Source organism: Rhinolophus sinicus, linkage group LG01 (assembly GCF_036562045.2).
Source record: "Rhinolophus sinicus isolate RSC01 linkage group LG01, ASM3656204v1, whole genome shotgun sequence".
In the NCBI taxonomy this organism is placed as follows: Eukaryota; Metazoa; Chordata; class Mammalia; order Chiroptera; family Rhinolophidae; genus Rhinolophus; species Rhinolophus sinicus.
In genome coordinates, this window is record NC_133751.1 from 79,883,694 (window position 1) to 79,910,884 (window position 27,191).

Sequence of the window (27,191 nt, forward strand, 5' to 3'; positions counted from 1 at the left end):
TTAAAATCTAAGTGTTTGTTCACATGTGTTAATTCCAAGGAAGGTATTTTGTGGCTAAATTTTCCATTCATTTGGTTTAGTACAAACACACAACACCTACATGGCTCTGCTTCTCATGTGAACAGAAGTATATTCAGCTTGGGACTAAAAATTTGGGCCCCTTGCTATATTGAGTTCTTTACAGGAGTCATGATACTCTTTTGGCTGTTTCTTTCGCATGTGCTTCTGTTTCATGAGACTTCTTGCTTCTTGATCTGACCTTTTCAGTACCACATTAAACTGTCAGTTTCTAGTGCTTATTTGGACCGTTTTCAGAGTGAGCATATGGATTTTATAGTAAGTCTTTAAACACCATTTTGACTTCTTGGTAACTTTTCCTCATCATAATATTATTTGCATTATATTGAATCATGTATATTTTGCTGGGCAGCATGAGATTAAGGTGTAATATAGAGAGCGTGTTTTAAACCCATTTATGTAAAAATGAGAATCTGGGTGAATGCCATTGCAGCCTAGCTATTGACTGGCAGGATACACAATGTACACCACTGGCATGGACTATAATTTGAAATGATTTAGTAGGAAAAATAAAACATCTTTTCTGAAATCCAAGGGGCAAAGGAGTACTTTTCACAACAGTTTTCTAGAACATGAGGAAAGAACATGAATATTGATGTACAGTCTATGGAATACATAAACGTTTGTTATTTAATTTGGCCTCTCCAAAAAATAATTTAATGGAACACAGAAAGCAGACAATTCCCTCTAGTTTTGAAGGACCCAAACCAGTGCAATTATGATTTATCTCTCAATTCTTATCTTTGAAAATAACTCTGGAATGCTAATTACCGGGACATCTGTCAGGAACAAGGAGAACAGATTTGATTTGGTTTCAATTCATTCATACTCCGTCTAACACTAAATTCAGGTGATGGAAAGTCTGCCCCAGGGCTGGATGATGGTCAGGTCAGGACCACCCACATGTTTATGGTTAGTGGAACTCAAGCCAAGATCATCAAGGACCCCCACCCATAGTGAATCCATTTAGCACAGTCCATTCCACAGTGATTTATAACATATAAAATGCTTTCACATTTATTTCCCCTTTTGAGTCTTGCAAAACCTCTTTTGACTAAGTAAGGCAAATACAAATATTTCAGTTTTGTACGTAGAAGAATTCAGGCTCAGGGAAACTAAGTAACTTGCCCAAAGTTACAAGATAGTAAGTGGTAACGGGGCTCAGTGAAGCGTTTAGGACTCTAAGTTCAGTGCTCAGCCTCCAGAAGATACAAGTAAGATAAGGCAGGGCATATATTTGCAAATGGTGGAAACTACTTCTTTCCACTTAATAACAGACCAAAGTGCTCTGGGCCATCTTAATTACTGAAATATCCAGACGCTCAAAATTCTCTTTCGTGCTGCCTCATTGGTGTGGACACTTTTGCCTCTGTCAGAGGGATTGAAAAACAATCTTTCAATATCCCAGGCCATTAGTAACACCAGGTGTGCTAGGAAAAGCATACGGTAACTTTCAGTTATAGAGTGCAGTTCTTCTCAGGTGAGAACGGCCCTGTTGTGTTGGCCTCTAATAAGGATTATGGTTCCTTGCTTAGTTAAAAGAACATATAAGGGAGAGAAATGCCTCTGGCATGGCAAGCTGTCTTGAAGCACTTTCCCCCTTCCTGTCCTGCCTCTCTTATCGATTCCTCTCCAAAAATCCTGGGCATGAAACAAAATGGGTAGACTGGCAAATGCTGCTCATGCAGGCAGAATTGCTTCCCAGAGGGCTCCTTAAATCTTCATCAGTGCTGCCTCAGCTTTTGAATGTTTTAACCTTCCTACAATAATCTTGATTCCTTATAGCAACCACAATTTAAAATGCCCTTTCATATAACCTTGAAGCTCAGCTACTCTTCAGAGGAATCTTATCTCTATCCATCTTAGGCAGTTAGCATTTTCCTCCAATGGGCTGTCTCACAGAAAGGAGGGAATCCACAGCCTTTGTGACCCAATTTGAAAGGGAAATTTCACAGGAAGACTTAATGAAAGAAAGTGAGCTAGGAAAGAGAAAGAAATAGAAAGTGTCTTTAAATGACAGAAGTAACCAGTTAACAATTTTGTGGTGACATAGGTAGTTCTGGTCACAGTAATTTGAAGACAAATATTGTTCAGTTTACAAATCTCTCTCTCTCTCTTTCTCTTTTTCTCTCTGTATTTTATGAACAATATCTTTATGAATATTTGAAATTCTTTTTTAATAATTTGGTCATCAATCAGTAGTCCAGAAAGTTAAAATATATGTGAGAGCAAAAATAATTTATTTTTCCCAGTACATCCAGTATTCATTACTTATTTCTTGGTCTACTAAGAGCAAACCACTGCTTTGCTGGGTGAGGTAGTTTAGGGGGAGGGAGGATACAGGTTGACTATTACCCTCAGTAAAGGAAGATAAGAATAGCATATTTAAAACAGATTGTGACAAAATTACATGCTGAGACTGAAATTTTACAGACCACGAAGAAGGGAGACAAAGTTCTTTAGAAGGAATAGGATTTTCTTGAGCCCTAATAAAGTTGATGAAATTGACTAGAGATTTTACTCATTTCATTGAGTTTAGAACACTTCCATATTTTTCTTCGACTTCTGTCAAGAATTATTTTCAAATAAGTGTAATTCTTTGGGGTGTCTGATATGTAAGGTAGAGAGGATGCTGCCCCTTCAGCTGAATAGGTGTTCTGAATGCCAGGCAGCTGGCAGAGGCCTCGGATAGGTCGAGCTGGTCAGTGAGCTCTCACTTGTCATCACAATTGAGAAGATAACTGCTTGGGACCCATGTTTCATTGAGCTCCAGTCAGAGCTCATGCTGGGCTGGAGATGCCACAGTATAATGATTGAAGACATTTAGCCACAGAATTTAGAGACCTCTAGAAAAGCAGAGACTTTCTCCATTAATCTCTTGCTTACATTTTACAGACTGGTTTTGGTATAAATGGGGGCATTCTGGCAGTTGAGAAAATATCTTCAAGCTTTGGAGACTCCCTGTTCCCTTCAGGCAATAGTTTCACTAACGTTTTGTTTGTTGTTTGATTTTTTAGTAATTTATCAAAGATGAGAAATCACTTAAATCACTAAATAAACTAACAGCATAAGTGGAAGTTATGAAAATGATCTATATCTTGATGCTTCACCCTGCCTCCAGAGTGATTAATTAGTTGTTATAGACTCCATACATGTTGAAATGGTGGTGGTTATTATTTAGGACTTTAGGATTTTTTTTTTTAAACAAAAAGCCCAAGACTTCCCTCAAGCAAGAAAATGATAGAAAATTAAAATTGTCTTTCATTTCTTAATTTTTCGACTTGTACAAGAAGATATGTTTCAGACCAAACAACAAAGGCAACTAGAATCATTTTCTGTCTCTGTCTCTTTTGTATGTTACAATACACCTTAAAGACTCATACGAAGAAAGAAAAGAATACTGGTCAAATATCTATGAAAGAAAATTTCAGGGGAAGTTTCTACTTTTTTTTTTTTCAAGGGGATATATATATATATAGCAGTCTGTCATATAAGTAAAAAGAATGCCTCAATGCTTTAGACCAATGACTTTGTTACTATCTTCATCTGCCTCAGAGTACTTCTTGAGTGCAAATATATTTTGTGAGGTGTTTGTTGAGGGAAAAAAAAAACAGTGGAAAGAATAGGATACTTGGAAAATACATATTTTAAACAGTTGGACAGAGACCGCTGGTTCATTGTTTTTTTTCCTGCCAAGCCATTTCCACTTAGGATTCAAAAAAACCACAATTTGATATTGGATTTAGAATGAAATTTTCAAAGAAACACATTGCCGGGGAACATGCATGGAATTCCCTCTGATAATAACATAAAACACAAAAGGATGGAGTCTGACCGCCCAGTATGGTGTCTCCTTCTGGCATATCAGGTAACCAGCTAAAGTATGTATTTGTGCATACAGAGTGTGTTGCTAGATTGTAAGCTGCTTGTGGATAGGTGCTTGATTTATGTCTCTTTTTATCTTTTATACAAATCTGTAAATAATTAGTACTAAACAGATACTCAGTCATCTGTAAAATGCTATATTTAAAACTACAATTTCACTGAGACTGCTATGGTCTGTGTGTCTACTAAGAAGCACATGTGCCCAAAAGTAGATATCAAGACAGAATTAAACTTACAAGAAAATTTTAGGGGAAGTGCCTGTGAAAAAAGAATAGAAAGGAAGCTGCAAAAAGCTGAGGGAGACATCAGACTATAATGCAGATCTGACCAGGAAGAAAAGGAGGAAGGAAAGAAGGGAGGGAGGAAGGAAACATCTTAGATTGAAGTGAAGTTCTAAGAAAAGTTTGGTGAGGCCACCGAGAATTACTCAAGCCAAAGTTGCTTGTCAAAGAAATCCCACATCTCCCAGGAACGAGTCTGATTTAGTATATCACTATTGCATTCAGTCATTGATTGGGAGTAGCTGCTGGAAAGTGTGACCTCAGAGCAAAGGCACTGAGATTTCAGAGTGCCGCCCCTGGAGGTCTTAGTCTATAACACTCCCTGCAGGGGGAGATCCAAGAGACATGTTATCAAGACCACCACACAGTCCTGAGTTACAATTTGTTCATCTCTCCAGTGACAACAGAAGTTTTTCTTCTTGGATGAGATCTATTGGTGGCTGTGAAGCTGAACTGTGATAACATATATAAAGGGCACAGCACATAGCATATAGTGATTGCATAAGAGGCAGCTCTTTTCTTATCATTAATGTTACCTGCCAAGCTACCACTTACTACTACACTACATTCTGTGCTAAGTACAATAATGGACGCTTTATATACAGTGGGACGTACTGAAAAGAACATAAACTTTGGTGGTAGACAGAATGGCCTTCAAAACCAGGATAGGGCACTTACTAGCTATGTGACCCCATTGGGCAAGTTATTGAAAGTCTCAGTTGCCATATCTATAAGACAGAGATAAAATATAATAGATGGTGGTAAAGGGAGTAGAAGGAACCACATATTGGTGACTTCTGAGGATTGCAAGAACCCATTAAAGTTATTGGTCTTGAGAGGCTAACCTATATGGACTAGACCGTCAGTGCTCTCCAAGCTCTAAGGTTTCTTTTTTGGATTTGCTGGAAGGGAAACCCTTGCAGGAAGCTGTAGGAGGGTGAAAACAATGAGCTCAGGGATGTATTTCCTTGGCCCCCCTCCCTGTGAGACGTGGCTATGTCTTTCTGCCAAAAGTCACTGTTCTTTACAACATAGCAGACTCCATCCATTTCTCTCTCTTTCTGGATTCTGATAACTGCTCCCTCCCCTTTCTCTTCAGGTCCACTGGGGGTAAGACCTGAGTTGTCACTGCCTCCAGTTTATTGCACTCGTCTGTGTAGCTCCCCTAAACCCATGCCTTTGTGAATCACACCCCTGGAATTCACCCTCCCTTGAATTATCTTACTTGGAGTACTACGTCTTCACTTTCCTTTTCGGACTGCCAATGGATGTTAGTCCCCCTTTCCTCATTCCCACATCCTCTATCCAAGAAACATATGAGTATTAGATGTTATTTCAGTTAAAAATAAATAATAATCTTTTAAATAGGGACAATGAAAGACAAAAGGGGTGGTGATGTTATCCTTTATTGGGACTCTGGCACCAAGATAATTGGTTTGATTTCAGAAAAACTTACAAGTTCTTTCAGAGACAATGGTGTTTGTAAACAACCATGCCAAGACCTAGGGAGAGAAGTGTGGACAAGAAACCCACTCTGCTGAACCCCTGGATAATTTAAGGTGTATCCCTTAACCTCTCTGATCCTTATATCACAATGTAGGTAGATATGTGGCTGGGACCACTTTGGAAGTAACAGTACTGGCCAATAAAATATTGTGTATGGAGGGAGATTTCATGTTTTGGTTCTTGGAAAAGTGCTTTAAAATTCTTGATCAAAGGACAAGTATATCGGTGGATTATTTTGTCTTCAGTGTGTGCTTGGCTTGCACTTGGAAGGATTTGCTGGCTGACCTCAAGATATTGCCAGGCAAGGTCGGTATGACTCCTGTAGAGCCCTTAAGAGATGGTGGGCAGGCAGGGAAGCCTGGTGCTCAGGGAATATTTTCCTGTTTTTCCAGCTGATATGGAGCCTAACAGCCCTAGAATAAAGTAGCTTGAAATCGATGGCCCCAGGTATAAAAATGTTATTAAAGAAAGGAATGAAAAATCAGACACCATCAGTGTGAGTGTGAAACCTCCAGCCAGCAGACAATTTCAAACAGATTTGCAGAGGATTTTTCAAGAGGTACTCAGATGACATTCAGTATTTTCTTGGACCTCGAAGACCAGACACGGCGCCTATGTGATACCTATGTATTTGAGACAGATGACCAGTTCATGCTCTGCTTTTTGGCATTGAGAACAATCAAGGAGAGCTCTCTCTCTGGGTGGGAGATATTTTCCTAATGGTTAAAGTGAAAGTTTTTGGCTCCTGGTTTGGAAATAGCCACACACCACACTAATTAATTATGCTTTAAGGGATGTGACTTAAACTAGATAATTGAAGAGAAATTGGATTGGCTGTGCTTTTTTTCTTGGGGAAGAAACTCAAAGCACTCAGCAGCTGAAACAATAGATGCCAGAAATTAGAAGAGGGTAACAATGAAACCGACCTGTGAGAACTCTGAATAGGGGGAGGTCTTCCTTCCTTCTTCCTACACCCCCGACATGCTTCACCCCCATTGTCTTTCACACATCATTTAGGCGCCCTCTGTGGCTGTACTTCATGCTGTGACTAATCTCCTTTTGAAAGAAATGACAGTCGGTAGAGCACACTGTACGTTCTCATCATCACAGTCACTCTGTCACTCTCTTTAATCTCAGGCACCAAGAACACCAAACCCAAGACCAAGTAGGGAGGGGACTCCCTTCGTCAGGGACATTGTGTGTAGCAGAAGAAGAAATACAGAATTTGGATTGGATTCTTGTTCAATCCTTACTATTATAGCTATGCTATTTTGGGCAAGTTTCTATGGCTCTAAGGCTCATCTGTAAAACGGGGCTGTTGTTAAAACTCACCTTGCATAATCGCTGTAATGAGTACATGGAATGATGTATGTAGACATACTTTGTAATTTACCATGTCAGTAAGAAAAACACTTTCGTTCATTTTCAATTTGTTGCCATATTGCCTTTTAGTAGAGTATAATCACTTTGGGAAATTTTCCTCTGTAAAATAGATCCGTTCATATTGATTAAGCATCTGCTTTATACAAGGCTTTGTTTGTGCTACACGCTATGGAGGATATAAAGGTGAGTAGCACATGGTTCTCTCTCTCTTGGATCATACAAGCTAGTCAGGGATTTAAGACACTCAAAAATAACTACTTTCCCCATCACAATATTTTTCTCCACCCCATGTGGCCCTAGTGGGATTGTCAACATAGACCTGCTCCCCTTTCCATTTTTACTCTGTTCTGAGAGTATTAGTTGTAGTTCTTTGATTTTAAGCAATAAAAATGAACTCTGGCTGAGTTGAACAAAAATGGGACACTGGGTAAGATTTTAGGCAATAGCAGAATCAGCAGGAAATAGGTAGGTTCCCTAAACGCCAAGCCTCAGACAAGGAATGAGGTGTGCATATTGAGGGTTTGCTCTTCAGGAAAACTTGGAAAGAATTGAGAGAAGCACTACAGGTAAGTGTGAGGAACTAAGCAAGGATGTGGTCTTAGATAAGGTCTTAGTTTAGAAGTGTATATCTTAAGGTAAGGAGGCTGTCAGTCATTGGCTGCCTTGGGGTGGGGGGATACTGAAAACTCCCAGGCTTATCTGAGTGAGGTAGCCAAGGACAATGCTCTGGAGAAAGTTGAAGGTGTAAGTTGCTACTGTGTTTCCCCCAAAATAAGACCTAGCCACACCATCAGCTCTAATGTGTCTTTTGGAGCAAAAATTAATATAAGACCCGGTATTGTATTATATTATACCCGATTTTACAGTAAAATGAGACTGAATCTTATATTGATTTTTGCTCCAAAAGCCGCATTAGAGCTGATGATCTGGCTAGGTCTTATTTTTGGGCAACCACGATAGATGCAGTACACACAGCAGCTGAGTAATGGATACAGTGACTGGTAAAGGGGATATGTCTAGGGCACCATGTAACATCTACTTACTAAAGGAGATCAAGAAGGTAAGATTCAGAAAAGGTCAAGACCCAGATTGCTCTGGGGGATAAAGTGGGTTTCAGTATCAAGAATGAAATATGTTAGAATGAATGAGCCCCAACCATTTCCCCATTACTGAACTCTCTGCTTAAATTCAAAGTCCAGAGAGAGCGGCTCTGATTGGACATTGGACTGGAGAAGTTCCGTTGTTCTGTGGGTCACTAATCTGGGAACATAAAAATTGAAATAGAAGGAAATCCGTCTGCAGTGGGAGAGAATGAGGCCATACCCAGCCGGGAACAGAGCTGAGAGATGGAGTCTAAGAACTGATATCTTTAGGAAAGACTCCATCCATGATGAAGGCCGCATCACACCTTAAGTTCCCAATTGGTCAATAAATTCCCTTTGATTTAAGCTACTTGAGGCAGATTTGTATTATTTGCAATCAAATGAACTGTGGTAGGCAGAACGTTGATGCTGATGTTACTCCTGTGAATATGTTACGTTACATAGCGTGAGGAACTGTGCAGATTGTAATTAAGGTTACTAATCAGCTGACCTTAAAATAGGGAGATTAGGGAGGCCTAATCTAACCATACAACTCCAGAAAAGCAAAGATATTTCTCTGGATGGCAGCAGAAGGGGAAGTCAGAGATTCGAGGTACTGTTGTTGGCTTGAGGATGAAGGGGCCATGTGTCAAGCAAATGGAGCTCTCAGTCCTGTAACAGCAGGAACCAAATTCTACCTGAAAGGGAAATCTTCCCCCGAGCTTCCAGATAAGATCCCAGCCTGGCTCCCACCTTGATTTCTGCCTCATGATCCCTGTGTAGAGATGCCTTGAGGTACACTGTGCCCAAATTTCTGACCCACAGAACTGTGAGAGTGTAAGTGGGTATTGTTTGAAGCCACTACATTTGTGGTTATTTGTTGTGGCAGCAATAGAAAACTAATACATGAGTCACATACTTTTTCATTCAGTAACATTTGTGGAGCCCCCTGCCTTCGTGTCCAAATGTCTAGAGCCACATGGACACAAACACTGCGTAAATACTAAAAGTAAATAATTATACAAGGCTCCTCTCAAAGGTTTTATGGCCTCTTTATAAAAAAATGTTTACTTCATGGAAAGGACCATGTCTTATTTATGTCTCTGTCTCACAAAACTTTCCTGGCATGCAATATGTATCAACTCCTACTTGTCCTATTCAGTGGAATAGTTTCACAATACAGTTGGCTCAACAGTGCATAGTGCTAGGGTATAAAACACTAAGGACTTTTGGGTGGGTTGCAAGTTATGTTTTAGGGAATACTTTTTGGTTCCTGATTTGGCCTTCAATTTATGTCATATGTGAAGACAAAAAAAAAAAAAAAAAAATTCCTTTAAATGTTTACGGTTTTCTCCCCTTAAAATATAGAACTACTTGGTCTCCATAAGGATTCTTATTTTGGTCCTGGAATTAAGATACTTTATGGCTCATGATTAAAATGCCCCAACCATCAGCATATATTTCAGGCCTAAGGCCTGGAGCTGATTCAGAAATCAACAAACTCAAGTAATTATCTTACATCTACTTTTCAGAAAGTTAATGTAATTATGCTTAACTATGTGTTTCCCTTGGTGACTTATATTAGTGTCCAATCTATTATAGTTGCTGATATTCGTTTTCTGTAACTATTTCAGACTGTGCAGGGTGTCCGGGTCCTGACTTTGCATTTCAGGGTAAAATACTCAGGGTAAAATTTCCCTGTATGCCAGGCAGGGGTCTGAAGCCTGCCCCCTCACTCCATAGATCGCCAACATTCTCAGTTACCAATTCCTCTCCGAAGACCGTTTCTGGGAACTTGCAAACAACTGGTCTTGGACAATTTGTAGTAGCTTCAAACTGTCTCCTGACTAGCTTACATCCCCTCCTTTTACTGCCTATCTCTCAGTTGGGAGTGGGGATGTACCTTAAATGACCCCAAGCTCCACTTTCCTTATGATTCCTGTACTTGTGGGGAAATATCCAAGTACTCTTAAATTCTGATGTTCTTCCACAGGATGGCTAATAACTATTTCACATTTCAGAGCCATGAGAGTTTAGCATTCCAGTAACTTTGATCCGTATAACATATCTAGAAACAAACAAACAAACAAACAAATGAAAGAACTGTTCTGTCATGATTGATTCTGTTTTTGCAGATGTGCCATTCTTGAGTTACTGCTGTCCTTGGAATCATAGCTTCCCATCTGAAAAGGGATAACAGTATTAAGTAACAGTTTGGGTCTATCTTTGACATCTTCCCTTGAGAAGTGTTCAATGTTGCCATTATCTTGACAGTTCAAAAGCTAGTCATGTGGTTGATATTTTACCAATGAGATAAATGTGGAAAAAATGTCACTTTTCGTTTTATTGGTTCTGTCAGTACAAACTTGGCAAGAGATAATAGTGAGGAGATATTGGTATTTAGGCGTGTTCATATTTACTTTTGTGATTGAGTATTATGGTGATTTTCATGTATCCTTACAATGACCCTGTCTGGTTTAGAAGTTCTGCAATTACAGTGTCAAACCTGTTTCCCATTCCTGCAGACAGAGGCAGCAACAGTCACCAAACACTGCAGTTTTGATCAGATGCTGCCACGCAGCGATGAAAAACATTTTATATTAACCAATTGATATTTATGACTTATGTGGAAAAAGAGGTCTTTCATTTTCTTTCTTTTTTGTTTTTGGCAAAGTTTGCTGCATAATTCGATCTGTCTTTTGTTTTTTGTTTTGTTTTCTCAACTCATCACTGTGTTTTACATGATCAAGGGTATTGTGTTTGAACCTAAAATAAAGGGAGCTGGTTCTCTTTTCCTGTCTTATTATTAGAGGACCTTGGAACACATGTATGACCATGGCCTTTTACTTTTCTGGTTCAAATTACTAGAATTCAGAACTTAGCCTTGGCATTCTATTAATAGTAAAATCAATGAAGAATTAGTTCCTCACCGATTTACCCCCTCCCCCCCTTTTTTCTTTATGAAGGATGATTCCATGAAGAAATAAGGTTACAGCATGCTGGTGTGGCTAGGAAAATAAACTGTAACAATAATAACAGCTATTGCTTATTGAATGCCCAGTCTGTTCCAGATAATTTACATGAATAATACCACTTTCTATTTATGACAATGTGCTAGGACAGGTACTCAGACAAACCCTTTCACTGAAAGCTACTAATAGTACTACTGAAAACTTCTGTAGTAGATACAAGTAAAAGTGTCAATAATTACAAAAAAGCGTAAATGGAATAAATGCTTCAGATAAAATATAAAGATTGTTAGACTGGATGACAACACAAAAGGAAGACTAAAAAAAAATGTATCAGGAAAGTCTCATCAAAAGAAAGATGCTATAGTTATTTTAATATCAGACAAAATATGCTTTACAGCAAAAGTGTAATTAGATAATCTCTTCTTAGTGATAGAATATTTAATTCACCAGGAAAATATAATAATTTAAAATTTGTGTTTCCTAACAACATCTCAAAATGAATAAAACAAAAGTTGACAGAACTAAAAGAGAAATGAATATATCCACAGTTATGGAAGGAGGCTTTCATATACTTCTCAGAGATCGAGTGATGGGACACATAAGAAATCAGTAAGGAAAATGAAGATTTAAACAATATGATTGATGATCATGTCTAGTAGATATGTAAAAAAAAACATGTCCCCACAAAAGAATATGAATTCTGTACATGAACTCAAGGGACACTTGCAAACATTGACCACATAGCAAGTCTCAATAATTTTCCAAGTCCTGGACCATTCTTTGAACACATTGTAGTAAAGCTAGACATCAATAACCAAAAGTTAACCAGTGAAACTCCATAGACTGAGAAATTAAGAAATACATTTTAAGTAAATCATGAGTCAAAGAAAATATCATAATAAAATTAGAAAATATTTAGACTGGAATGATAGTGAAAAATGCTATCAAAACATATGAGTGCAGATAAAGCAGCAATTAGAAATTTTAGCTTTTAATGATTGTGTCACAACAAAAGCAGATTGAAAGTCAATGAGTGATACATTCATCCTCGGAAGATAGGAAAAGAACAGCAGAGTAAACCCAAAGAATCTGGAAGAAAGGAGAAAATGAAGACCTGGGCTGAAATGATTGTAATAGGAAATAAGCGTTGAATAAAAAGGATGAACAAAATAAAATTTGGTTGTTTGGAAAGACTAATAAAATTGGCACGTCTTTGGCAAAATTGATCAAGAAAAAAACAGCAGTCCCAACTAAACAACATGAAGAATAAAAGGGGGGTTTAACTGCCAGCATTAAGCAGGTAATAAAATGATAGTATGAACAACTTCATGCCAGTTAATTTGCAAATTTACATGAAATGTACACATTCCTAGAAAAATATAAGTATCAAAACTGATTCAAGAAGAAACAGAACACATCTAACCATTAACAACATTGACAGGTAGTTAAAGACCTCACAGAGAAAACTCTGGACTTTAGGTGGTTTTACCATGGAGTCCAACCAAACATTCAAGAAACAAATACTTTCAATTTTACAGAAACTATTTCAAAATAAAGCAAAAGAGGAAACATATCCCAACTGATTTTATGAGGCTAGTGTAACCTGTAACCTTGACAGCACAAATCTGAGGTGGACTATACAAGAAAGGAAAATTGCAGGTGAAACTCATTCAGGAACATAGATGCAACAATCTTAAAATATTAGCAAAGGCAATCTAGCAAAGAAAATACAATATACCTAGGTTCTGTCTATCCTAGAAATGGAAGATTTTTATTTAAAAAAATTAGAAAAAAAAACAATGTTATTCTCCACATTAACAAAAGGGAAAAAGGTGGTCTCAACAGATGCTGAAAAATGGTTTGGTAAAACTCAACATCCATTCACAAAGACAAAACAAAACAAACTCAGCATACTAGAAATAAAAGGAGTTTGTTAACCTGATAAAGAGCAACTATGAAAAGCCTACAGCACATATCAGACTTACTAGTGAAATATGAAAGCTTTCCCTTCAATATCAAGAATAAGACAAGTATGGATTTATTTATTTGTGTATTTATTTATGTCAGGTGACACTTTAATAGGCTAGAAATAAAAAACCTGTCTTTGGAGATAATCAAGAGCTACATGTGGACAAGAAGGAAAATCAGAGGCACAGCACTTCGGGTGTAGGGGAGGAAATACCAGGCCAAGCAGGAGGTCGGTGATGTCTGAAGAATCCTTGAGTATGGTTATGTTTAGACAGCTTCATTCTGCTGGGATCCCTGAGAAGCCACAGACACATCTTCTCATGAGGAAATTCCTTGGGCCCCTCCACACTGGCGTCATGGCTCTCGGTCTTCAGGTAGATGTCCAGCAGCAAGCACAGGTGCTGTAATTGTTGGTCAAGAGCTGATGGCTGTGCCAGGGGCCGCACAGCTCCTTGTAGCACACCCTGACCTTGCTCTCCATTGCCCAGGTAGTGTCATCATTGCTGTTGTTTTTCCCTCGTTTCCAGTTCAGATAGAGCTGGAAAATGAATGGGATGGAGGGGTAGCTGGAGTTCAGAGCCAGAGCAGCCTGGAGTTTGGCTGTGCCCCTTTCCGAGTACCATGTAGTAGACATTAGTGTCCCCAGACAGCTCCTCCTCCACAGTGTCTTTGGTGAACTGCAGCTCTGTGTAATCCTCATGGGCAGTTGTCGCCCATTTAGCAGGTAAGAGACAAGCCTCTCAGGGAAGAGGTACTGGCAATCGCTGGTAACGGTCCAAAGCCATGTTCCATGGATGCAAACTGTGGATGGCCAGGCAGGACTGCAGCCTGGTCTTCAGCAGTTTCATGGGGTCTCCCTGTGGCTGGCACTCAGTGAGTGGCCAGCAATCCCGTGTGCTGGGGCGGATCTTTGGGGCAGTGGAGGCCATCCAGCTTTTACCCACAAATAGGGGTGACCTAGGTCAAGTACATAGTCTCTCAGAGTCAGGATGCCAAATTTATCCAGCTGGTACTCATTGGCTGGCTTTGGAGTTTTCTTTTCATGATCCCCAGAATGCAAACAGCTCAGGACTGAGTCAGGAGACGGAAAGTCACCTCCACTGATGGGGGTGATTGGCTCCATGACAATTGTTGCTTTGGCTTTTACTGTCATGATGTTGAGGTTCATGAGATGGTAGAAAGTCAGGTGAGGTACGCTTTCATCTTCGTATTTGAGGTGCAGCACGACAGACAGTAGGTGCCTCTTCAGCGTCTCCTTGAGCTTGTCCTCCAACTGCGCTCCCAGCGTGAATCACTGGCATTTTGTGGTCTTCCCGTCCTCTGCATCCCAGTTACTCTCACCATCTTAGGAGGCGTCATGGGACTTGAACAGAGCCTTGGCTACATGCACACTGCCTTCGATTGCCACAATGTTTTATCACAGGCCTGTCCATACGCAGTGGCTTGGACAAAGTAGACATAGGGGGAGGTGGCAGGTGTCTGGCTTGTGAGCCTGGTTAAACAGCAGGAACAGATACTCTTGCACCGGAAGGGAAGCCTGCATGATGCTGTTGAGGTGAGGCTGCTCAGGGGCTCCTTCTTTACTTCAGTCTCCTGAAAGACCTCCCCCTTGTTGGATAGGCGTTCTCAGTACTTCTCCGCTAGGCTTTTCCGCTACGCCAGCTCCCCGTCCAGATATGCAAGGGTTTGGTGCCTTCAGCCTTGTTGATAGCTGGAGCCTCCCTGTGAAACTCCTCTAAACTGACCAGATCAATTTCTTCATCCTTTGACTTAAACTACAGATGTTTGGCCATCTCCTTATGCAGACACATCACCTCAGACAACAGGTTCTGGAGCTGCAGGTGATAGGCTTCTACTTTCTGCTTGGCCTTGGGGATGTGATCTCTTCCTTTCTTCAATGTGATGTGGGCTAATCGGGTACACTTCTTTAGTCGTGAAATGCACAGAGCCCTGGATCCTCCGTTTTCAGTCTCAAATGCCCCATCCTTGCTTCCCCTTCTAGTCAGGTCCTGGATCTTGGCCACGAGTCTCTGTAACTCCTGGCATGTGTACTTGTACAGCTCACAGTATCTGCCAGGGTCCTGCAGACCCACCTCAGCCTCCTCGCTGCAGTATTTACCATCTTGCTCAGTGTCAGAAGGATTCTGTTTCCCTTCAGCTGGAGCTCCTTCACTTCAGATCACTTTGGGCTTCTGGTTTTTTGTTGTTGTTGTTGTTTGATTCTGATGGCATGGTTGTTTGGTGAGGTCAGGCAGAAATAGCAGAGACCTCAGGGGTTGTTGGGAACATTAACACAGGAATGGGGAAGGTGATGAAAATGGTGTTGGAGTGGGGTTTGGATGGCACATAGTGATCTTAAATAATGTTGAATACCACATGGCATCCTCAACCTGTCCCGGCGAGCACATGTGTGCATATTTTTACAGTTCTCTTCAATGTTGTACTGAAGGCTCTAGCTAGCACAGGAAGTAAAGTGGAAAAAAAATTAAAATTAGGATTGAAAAGTAATAAGGAAAAATAGCATTAGCAGATAATATGATTCCTTACATAAGAATTAAAAAACTACAGATAAAATATTAGAATTAATGAAAGCTTAGGAAGCTTGCTACGTATAAATTTAATTGCATAAATTGAAAAAAAAAAGATATCATTTATAGTAGCATCAAAAAATAAACTAGGAATAAATCTAATAGACGATGTGAAAGGTGTTTTTGGAGGAAATCATATATTATCTCTAGTTTTTATACCAGCTCTACAAGGGTATTAATATCATCCATCAAAGGGGTAAAGCAACTTACACAGATATCACATATCTAGAAAATGGAGATGATAGGATATCTAGGTCTGTCCATCTCCAAGGACTCTGTTTTCCCCATATAGTAATCTTGATTCTGGGGCCTCCCATGGTATGCTCAGGCCTACGTGACTCTTGGGCCTTGGCTGCATGTCCCATTTCCTAACTAGAGAACAGTGACAACTTGTGTCATCAGGTCTTAAACACTGGCTGCCATGGCCATCCCTTCATCTCAGGTGGTCTCTGGCTTCCTGGGAGTGTGATCTGGGTGTTGGCATCTCTTCCACAGCCAGATGTCCTAGCAGCCTTAGCATATGGTCTGACCTTATTGGAACAGATTCTGCCCAGAGAACTGGGTGACATAATCCAGAAATGGGGAGTTGAAATGAAGGTGAATTTTGACCAGTAAGAGACTACACATGGGAAGGAGCTATCGTCCAATAGCTTGCTTTTCTCTTCCACCCTCTACAAAGGGCTCTTCTAAGAGGTAATGGTTCTGTGCAAAAACTCTGGAGATGTCCCTTCTTTGTGACTGAAAAACCAGCTGTGTTTTCCTGTGACGCTGTGGCCATCTCAGTAATGCACCATTTTATATGTGTTCTTCCTTTCTCCCTGACTCATTTCCTTTTCCTCTCACTCTTGCTTTCCTGAGATAAAACTCCCAAAGCACTAAAGCTTTGCCTTGTTGTCTGATTTCCAGGGAACCTGGTCTTTGACACCTACGAAGGCTCAACTTCTCCAAAATTCAAAAAGGTGTCACAACCTATTAACAGATGTGAAATGACTTTCAGTGCATTGCTATCAGCATTTGGAAACATAATGAAATAGAAGAGAAGCAAAATATCAGAGTACATCATTGTCGTGATGGTAAGTACCATTTCCTGAAACTGTTATTTCCGTTATGTGTGTGTGTTTGAGGATGTATGTGCATAATGAGTTGTGATGTTAAGTGTGTGTTTTATTGTGTGTCATGGTCAACAAAGTTTGAAAGCCACTGGTCCAGGCAGTGGGTACATGGAGTGATGAGATCATGTTATAACTGATTTCCAGTCGCATGGTCACAAATGCCCTATCTGTGGAAATTTTGAATGGCTTAACTCCTTACTTTAACAAGTATTAAAATGTCTGAAGAGCCCTCATATGATTTATCTACACAGGGTCAGCTCCCATTTGTTAGCTGCCATGTTAGAGGAAGTGTATTTTGAAATATTCTTCTCTTGGAAGCCAGATGGCATGCCTCATTTGGAAAAATAAAGGGGATTATCTAGTGGATAAAATTTTATCTAATGTTCTGATGTGTCTCTTTATATGGTTTTGTGAGACTTTATACAGGCAGATCTATTTTTCTAGTAACAACCATTGATAATCCAGGCAACCAACGTAATGTGCATTTTTCCTTAATGTATTTTTCCTTAATGACATTATATCTGAACTGTATGCCTCCTCTTCCAAGAGCAATGAACTCTTTGATCTTGGAACATCCTGATTTGAAGAATGTGTATGGGGGGGTGGTGATGGAAATATAAGTTCTCAAAGCTATGCGTGGACTTGCTGACTTTAAAAACAAACACCCAAAGCAGGTTTTACTTTGCATGTACTGATGTAACCTGAAGATATTAACTGAGAACAGCTGCTGAGTTGCACTTAGTTAAATATTCTGAGATAAATATTCTGGCCAGACACGTAAAAGAGAAAAACAAGAATGTTTGTGAAGACACAGAACAATCTTTAAGGTATGATCCAAAAGTCATAGAAATGGCAAGTGTTGTCTTAATTCCTCTATGATTCTACAAAAGCATACTGCTGAGAGGCAATTTGAATGGACTCACAGACTGTTTAAAATTCAAGGACATGGTTAAGTTTCCAAGACCCTACTGAGCTGCTTTTAATTTTATAATTCCTAAGTAGCAAACTGATAGACCTAGCTTTCTTATTTGGTTGTCATAACACAATCATTTCTGCAATTACTGCCAATCCTTCTGAGAATTTAATGCATTTGGAAGTCTCTGAAGAGACATTTCAAAGTTCATTCTATCCACACCCAGATGGTCAGATCGTTAAAGCTTGGCAAAGCCAGAGAGGTTGTTTATTCCCTCGCCATCTAATTATTATACAGTAACTAGTGATCACCACTCTGTGTCCAGACAGTAAAGGATTTGTAAGGTATTTGGAATATTTTTACTTATTCACATATATTAGTGATATGCTAAGTGAATTTAAAGGATCATGTTTATGGGGAAGGATGAACACCAGTTTCATTTTTAGAGCTATTTCAGAAAGTATGCATTGACCAGAGGAGATCTGATTCAATGTTCGTTCTTCCTGCTCTGGAGTCAGTAATAACAAAGGCCATGTATCAAGCATGTAAAGCGAATGCGTTTTGCAGAAGCAGACCTGACCTGCTGGTCATCTTCACAGGTGTGCACAAGTCCCACTGCTGTCTGCTTGTTGATCACCTTTGTGGCTGATCACATTACCTTTCCTGTATTCATCTTCGTTGTTAAATGACTGCTCAGTTTCTCCCATTAAAAGTCTACATTTGTTCTCCCCACTTCTTGATTCTGAGATTGGTCATGAGACTTGTTTTGGCTGATGGCGTCAGGTGTAAATCCAGTGTGCCAGTTCTAAGCTTAGGCCTTAAGAGACTTTGTGTGTATCCACTTCCTCTCTTCTGCTGCTGTTATATTCGTGAGAAGAACATTACACTCCTGCTGGTCTCAGGAGAAGTTTGAGAGACATGTGGAACAGAACCGTCTGGCCAAGTCCAATCTGGATTAGCTAACCTGCATCGCAGGAGCTAAGTAAGTGCTTATTGTTTTATGCCGCTGATGTTTTGTGGATATTTGTTATGTAGCGTTATTGTAGTAATAGTTGACTGACATGCCCGCTAAATCTACTTGTGATTTTCAGGAAATTCCTGAGCCCTGTCAGATTTGGGAAGTTTGTCTTGTGGATAAAATAAGAAATTAATTGGGGGCTTTGGCTTTGTTTTTCAGCTCTAAATTTATGTATCTATTCTTTCTGGGGCTCATAGTATCTTCAAGTAGAGGTCAAGTGTGGCACAGTATCACTTGACATCTACACACATAATTCCAAAATGTATGTGTTCCGCTGCTCTGGCCAACACTTCCTCTGTAGTTAGTCAGTTTCCATGGCTCATACGTCCACTAGCTCTTTTTCTCCCTCATGCCTGAGGTTACAGCGGGCTTTATGTTGGAACCCAGCCGAGTTATAAAAGCATTCAAAGATACCATTACCTCAAGTAATTTTGACATACATAGGAGGTATCACTGGGTACATGGAAAATGTTAAAAATTATTAGTACAATCCCTACAGGAGGAACTTCTTTTCCTAGATGTTATTTCTGGAATCATCAAGGAGTTCCTTGATAAAAACCGAGGATTACACTCACTGTGGTATAACAGTTCCTACCTTGTAGTACGTTCATGACTTCTCACAGCAGGAACTCATTATGTGAACATTCATGACATAGCTTATCCGGCCACAGATATGATGCTTCAGTAAATATGATGCTTCCGATATGATGCCTGGAAAGGAAGGCTCTTCTCCATCTACTGGGATCTCTGTAGCTGACAGGCTGCTCCTGACATTTTCTAGAGTATGTTTCACCTCTGCTCTCCCATCAAGCAGAGGCGGGAGCATTTAATGGTGGGATTGGATATGTTCTGGAGTCACAGTGGCACCTCTTGAATACTTGTGGAACATCTACATGAGAATTTGAAGAGCATCTTCACGTGTTTTATTATTCTGGCAATAAAGGAGAAATTATACTTGGCATTCCATTAAAATGGGTCACAAATTCCTCTGTGAGCTCGGACAGGTAGGTAGGAGAACCTAGTGTTTGCTCTCTAACAACCCAATGCTCTGCATTAAACTTAGAGAAACCAGTGTTCCCAAACTAGAGTAACTTCTAGAGTACCTTCTAGTACCTGAGGGTTTTAACTGGCTCCCTGAGCTTCCCCGGGGGGCACATTGACTCCCCAAAATGTAACATTCCAACTCGGTCCCTGTGATTGACCACAGAGGACATGTGAGCCTGAGATGAGAAATTCAGAGACTGTTTAAAATATTCCAGAGAACATGGGGTATGTCCTTCGACGTGTTCAAATGACTCTAGTAGTGCCAGCTCAAACTTCTAAGTTATGTCCAAACAGTGCTAGAACAGTCAGGCCGTCCCCTTGAAGGTTTATGGAAGCATCAACAGTAGTTGAGGCCCTAGAGGCAATGAGGTATTGCAGGAGCCCAGCCTAGCGAGTTCAACTCAGACCAGGATGGACTCTGAAATACTGATGCAGAGATTGTTACTCTTTTCCCACCCCTTTCAGGATTCCAAGTGTACCCAAGCATCCGACACCTGAAATTTACTAGATTAACAAATGCCAGAGAAAAGTCTTTGATTTGTGAATTCTGACTTAAGACTGGATCAAATATGTTTCCTGTGAGTCTCTATTGACTCTATTTATCTATGACTAGACCTTGAGAGTTCTGAAAATATTGTGGCAGATAAACTTAGTGGTTCAGCCAGACTCTGATATTAAAAGCCACAGTGAGGGTGGGAAATCGAAGAACCTCCTAGCTACTAATTACAGCCCGGTAGTAAAACCACAACTGGGAACCAGGCTGGGAAGCCCCAGGGAAAGGAGCTGTCCCTAGTTTTGGTGCTGACTGCCCAAAGCTTGTTTGCCCTACAGGGAACAGAAGATGTGTGTATTAACAGGCTGGTGGTTTTCCTGAGCCCCATCTAGAGACACCTAAAGAAGGAGAAGAACAGGAGAAGAGAGGAGAACGGGAGAAGAAACGAGTGAAGAGGAACAGTATAGATATAAATCTGAACTGGGTAAAGATGTCCAGTTTGGCTTCTATTTTTCTAGCCCCTTTTCGGGTAAACTAGGGAGAATCTCAATAACAGCTTGACTATATAAGGGAAACCAGATACAGCCTGATCCTGGGATTATTTTACCACGTACCCAATAACCCATTGAAGGAACCATGGTAAAAGTAAGTTTAGTTATAACTTTCTGAGAGGTCGGAACCATGGTAAAAAGCAAGTTTCATTACAACTCCACAATCTCAAGCTACTGTCCTATTTAAGAACAGGTTGGGGGGAGCGGGAATGGGGTTGGAGGTTGTGCAAAAGGGTGCAGGCATTCAGAGTTTAGAAAAAAAGAAGCCCCAGGCCAGCATAATCTTTGGGGTCTCATCTGAAGCCTTGAGTCACGTTTCTGTTAAGCAAACTCAGCCAAGCATATCCAGACTAATGTCTTATATCTGTAACCAACATCAAGTGTTAATCATTGGGAATAAAGTATAAAATCTGCTGATGCGAGGGAGGTCTCAACAAATCCTGCCATCCTCTGGATGGTGCCCATCCATGCTTTGGTTTCTCTGTCTTTAAGCCCTATAGCTATCTTATGTGCACCAAGGCATTTCCCCCACCAATCAGACTTAGGATTCAGGGCAACAAAGGGGAGATGTCTTCCCTCATATCCTGTAGTTGAAGCATTTCCTGCATGTCTGTGCCCTGCTTAGAAGCTTCATTCTATGATCACTGAACACCAGATATGGATTGGTCCCCCCAAGGATTCTTCCAGAAATTCCTGGCTCTTGGCCTACTGTCTTGATGTCCATCTTTGTATGAACACATCGCCCATAAAAGCAAGTACTGCCTGTTTGGGTCCTGCTGTTAACTTCTGCCTGGCATCACTGTTGCCATGTCCTCCTCTTTTCTACCCACTGACTGATTCTAATCACAGCTTTAACTCCCATTTCAAAAAACTTTTCAGAACAAAGAACTATGAGAAACAGTTTTGTGTAGTGGTTAGGAGGACAGATTCCAGAGCCACACTGCCTGGGTTTAGATTTTTGTCTCTGGCTCGGACTATCTCTGTGTCCTTGAACAAGTTACTCAAACTCTCTGTGCTTTCCTTCATTTGTTATAAAACAGAGATGGTAATAATAGAACCTACCTCATAGGACTGTTTTGAGTATTAACTGAGCTTCATTCTCTCCTTTACAAACTGGGTCAACAAAAGCATAACACATGCCTTATATGCTAATTGCCTTACACGTATCATCTGTTTTTGATCCTTACAAGTGTCTGAGATAGAGCCATTGTTATCCCCATTTTATAGTTAAAGTCAGAGAAGTTGAGTAACCTTGGAAAGATTAAACAGCCACCAACTTGTGTGGCTAGGACTTGAACATAGGCCTGACTCCAAAGTCTGAGCTATTGACATTATATTATATGACCTTGAATTGGATAATTGTCCCCATTCAGGCTTGTTATTCAGTTGGATGCCCAGCCTTTATCCCATCGAGCCCTGGTCCTCTCAGATTCCTGGTCAGCCCCCAGATTGTGCAATTTACTTGGTTACAGCAGTTTAGATAGAGGGTGTTGAGCACAGCAAGAATGAGCTCTATAGAACAGTAATCCTTTTGTTTTCTTTCCTGTTGAGTTTGGCTCATTCAAAAAACTAGTCACCTAGCTGTGGTCTTGATTGTGTGGGACAGAAGGGCTTCTACTTCGCCCAAAGACATTCAAATGGGTATGTGAAGGTGCCATCTTGTGTGTGTCGTGATGCTCTTCCAGGAAACCAATGTGAGTGTGGATCAGTAAAAAACGTAAAAGAAATTTAACAGTGGAAATGGAGACATTTTCTTTTGAAAGGCAGAAAAGAGTTTTAACTTCGTGGAATATATTGAACCACTTTGAAAACATTCTGAGACTTGAATTATAGCACAGTGCAAAATGTTTCAAATAGAAAGCTCATTTTTAATTCAGAATAATAATTAAAAAATTGAGAACACTTCCTTGCAATGAAATCTAAAATAGAGTCAAAGACTTGACCTAAATATATTTGAGTTTGGAAAAAAGCCACAAGTTTTGCGTGTGTGTGTGTGTGTTATGGACTGAATGTTAACATGCCCCCAAGTTGATATATTGAAACCCTACCCTCCAGTGTGATGATATTGGGTGATAGGACCTTTGGGAAGTAATTTAGATTAGTGAATTGGTCATGAGGGTGGAGCCCTCATGAATCGGATTAGTGCCCTTATAAAAGAGACCCTGAGCGCTCTCTGACCGCTGCCACCACAGGAGGACCCAGTGAGAAGGCAGCAGTCCACACTAGAACCCACCATGCTGGCTCCCTGATCTGAGACTTCCCAGCTTCCAGAACTGTGAGAAATAAATGTTTGCTGTTAAAGCCACCTAGTTTATGACATTTTTGTTAAAGCAACCTGAATGGACTAAGACTGTGTATGTGAGTGTGTGTGGTTTGTTTTTCTTAGTCCTCTCAATCACAAAGTGGTGTGAGGATTTAGTTTGCAAATGACAATGTTGTGGTGCCTTTTAACCCAAAGAAAGTCCAAAATTGCTAAGCTATTTATACTGCTTTTTTTGGCTCTCCATATTGGAGCTTAAGTGCTTTAAAAGTGTTGAAGGAAAAAGGAAACTTTCAAGCTACTCAAAGATTTGAATTGCAGTGTTATCTAAAACTGTACTTAAGAGAGAGATTCATAAAACAGTAAAAGGAATTAATTAAAACCTTACATAAAAAAAGAAGCCAGCAGCTAAAAATAAAAACTACCATAGAGAATAAATAATAAAACTCTTCAGATTAAATGAGTAAGTCTTTCCGGTTTCTACACTCTCAAGCACTCTGAAGGAACATATAATTCTGTCATTGTGACTATTATTATTGTTAGGTAATTGCTTCAACTTAACAAGTCATTAATCTTCTGTCCTTTACAGGATGTATTGCTATATAATTAAGCGTCATAATATGTATCCATTGTTGCTAGTTCAAAGTGTGGCTCTGTATCATTTTATTACAAATCAATCAAGTGAAAGTAGTAATGTTTTTAGCTGACAAATGTTTTGCTCCTGGAATCAGAAAAATAATTTATTACTTCTTAACATTTGCATCTCCATGAAGAGCAACGTGGAGATAGTCCATCTTGATGTTCTCTTTTAAATTTTTGAGATAGGTGAACATTGTGTGAAACACCCCTGCCACCCGTTTTGACACCTCTTTGAAGCCACTCCTCCCCCCTCAAATGCCCACACCCGACTCCACAACTGACCCTCATTTTTTGGCAACTCGGTGACTGTTTGATATTCTCTGATGCTATTCCACTCTGTGCTGGTTCTGTATAGAGTGTCCTGCTGGGAATCAATCTCCTACGGCTTTTTCCTCACCTTCTCCTCTTCCTTTAAATTTCAGACACTCCTTTCTTCCCCATGTTCCCAGCTGATGACCTTGTTATTTCACTTGGAAAAAAGAAGCAATCAGAAAGGACTTCCTCTCTTTTCTACCAACAAATCATAACTGTACCAGTATCTCGTTCCTTTCCTCCCTTCCAGATTAACTCCACGTGTTCTGTTCTAAAGCTAAGCCCTCCACTTATGCATTGGATCCCATTTTCTTTTGTCTAACCCAGACTTTTCTCTTGCAGTTATCCCATTTCTGTCCTTTGTGATTTCCTCCATCTCTATTGGATCTTCCCATGAGCATAAAAGCTTCTTGTAATGACTCTCACCTGAAAAGAAAAAACCCCAAACCCTCCTTTGATCTCCTCATCTTCTTCCACTAATGAGGATTTTGTTCCCATCATGCCACTGAAACTACACTTGTTACTGTCACCAGTGACCTCTGTGTGGCCAAATCGCATGGTTAATTCTTAGGCCTCACCTTGACTTTCCAGGAACAATGGAACAGTTCAGCGTTCCTTCCTTTGAAGCATACTTTCATTGCTTGGCTTCTAGGACACCTCTGGTTTTCCTCTTCTCAAGCTTCTTTGCCTATATTTCTTCTTCTTGGCAAAAATCCTTTGCTGGTTTTTCTTCCACTACCCACCTGGAAACCCTGGAATGCCCTAGGGTCCCTGGACCCCATCAATTCCCCATCTACACTTACTCTTTGGGTGAACTTATGGTATTCAGTAGTTTTAAACAGTATCCACTTATTTCCAGCCATAACTCTTCCCTGAGATCCAGACATGTCTATTCAACTGCTTAGCCATTATTTCCATTTGGAAGACTGGTATACAGCACAAACATAACATGACTAAGACAAGATTCTTGATTTTCCCCACTGATTCTCTTGCTCCTGGAGAAATCACCACTGTTCATTCAGAGGGCGTAAGGCAAAAACCTCGGAGTCCTTCTTGAGTTCTTTCTTACTAAGTGTACGTACCCAATCTTCAACCTGTTCTTGTCAATTCTGGTTTCAAACCATTACCCAAATTGACGCATTTCTCCCTGTCTCTACTGCTATTATCATAGTCCAAGCCACTATCAACTTTCTCCTTGATCTCACCTCTCAGATATCCATTCTTTCAGCAGATACTCTAAGACCTCAACTGTATGCCAGGCACTATTCTTAGTGCTGATTTTGCAGCAAAGCACAAGCCAAACAAAAATCCTTGCTCTCAAGGAACTTAAATTCTGCCTGCTGGGGAGCTCTCCTTATTGTCCCCCTGGTCCTCTCTTTCTCTTTTCTCCCCTTCAGTTTATTCTTCACATAATACCCAGAATAATCTGTTTTAAAAAATTGAAAAAAGATCAAGTTATTCCCCCGCTGAAAGCCATCTGCTGGCCTCTCTGACTTCACCCCCACTGCTCCCTTTCACTTAGTTGGCACAGGCCCCCACCCCCCAGCTCACTGAGCTCATGCCAGCTTCCTGGACTTTGTACACATTGTTCTCTCTGTCTAGAAAGTTCTTCTCTCAGGTATTTGTGTGGCTTGCACCCTCACTTCATTCAGACTGTGATCAGTATCACCCAGAGAGAGTTTCCCTGTTCACCTTTCCTTAAATAGCTGCCCCTCATCATTCTCTACCTTGGCCTTTGTTTATTTTCTTTGAAGCATTTGCCACTACCTGACATAACATTATATATATATATATATATATATATATATATATATATATATATATATTTATATTTATATTTATATTTATATTTATATTTATATTTATATATATTTATATTTATCTGAATTTTGTTATTCTCTCCCACAAGAATGTGATTGAGGTAAAAGATTTTGTATCTCTTATTCCCTGTTCTTTTTCCAGCATTCAGAACATTGCTTGCTGTATGGTGGACATTGAATAAATATTTTTTGTATAAATAAGTTATTGAATGAATAAAAATTATCTGTTGTAATGGGGAAAAGGCCCATTAAACTTGGAATCAAGAGAGCTGGGTTATAATCTTGGTTTTCTCATTGACTGGTTATGAGATATTTCGCAAGTCACTTGGACCTCTTTGAGCCTCAGTCTGTACATTGAGAAGTTTGGACTGTGAGTGTTTAAATCCCAATTCTGACATTCTCTAGTTCTGTGCGCATGGTGTCTTCACACTGGAGAACAACTCCTACGCCTCATTTGGCCCCAACAGGACTGATGGCATTTTTTCTAGAGCTGCTGGGAAGTAGACATGGGATTTTTCTTTTCTCTGTATCCTGTCAGAGTTGAGATCCCTGCCAGGAGGGAAGTCACAGCATTTGCATCTGCATAAACATTTCAGTCAAGAACCTCCCCAAGTTACCTACTGAAGGGAATGAGCCAGAGTGGGGAATATCACACGGAAAGAGATTCAGTGGTGCTTTGATCAGAAAGTTCACTACATTTGCTTTCGATCACAATGCATACTCACTCAGGTCTGTAATCACTTACTCTGTTAGGCACAAATCCTAGCAGGGAAAAAATAGCATGTGTACACGACTCCATCTGTGTGAGCCCCTGCCAGAAACATTTATGAATCACTCGTCTCCTGATAGACAACTTGCTTTCCTCGTTTGCAATCATATTTCCCACAGATGTTGCCTTTGAATTAGCCATTGTCTCATTTAGTTTTGAATGTTTTCTCCTATTTGAGGCCATAATATGGGCAAATCCCACCTACCATTAAAGCTGGCAGTATTTGCTCAACATTAAAGGAAGGAGACGTTTGGGACAAGCCAGGGAGCTGGAACCCAGGATCCAGGATAGACACTTCTCCACAAGTTTGGAGTTTGGTATTTCTCAAGTCCTGGCGGCAGGGATGTTTACTCTCAGGTTATGCAAAGTCCCAGCTTGGGTTCTGGAAAAAATGAGCTGACAACTTTGCCTGAAAAGAGTGGCTTGCTAATTCCTGGGGGACAGCTTGCTTTTATTAGTCTATAGCTATTGTGGTGTCTATCCCGAGCAATGAGGGTGTCACTCACTCTAGCACCCC

General features: G+C 40.2%; 1 long non-coding RNA gene and 1 pseudogene across 7 annotated transcripts in view; one reads left to right on the forward strand and one right to left on the reverse strand.

The window, feature by feature from the left end:
* The window catches only part of LOC109460765 (uncharacterized), a 317,813-nt gene that overhangs the window by 46,605 nt on the left and 244,017 nt on the right, over positions 1-27,191 (forward strand). For 6 of the 7 annotated variants that reach the window (XR_012496620.1, XR_012496616.1, XR_012496621.1 and 3 more), the window contains one exon: positions 16,650-16,816. This is a non-coding gene — a long non-coding RNA (uncharacterized LOC109460765). Of the gene's footprint in view, positions 1-16,429; positions 16,526-16,649; positions 16,817-27,191 lie in introns of those variants that run through there. The other variant, XR_012496613.1, reaches the window with a different exon arrangement.
* On the reverse strand, positions 13,332-15,563 carry LOC109460770 (THO complex subunit 5; annotated as a pseudogene).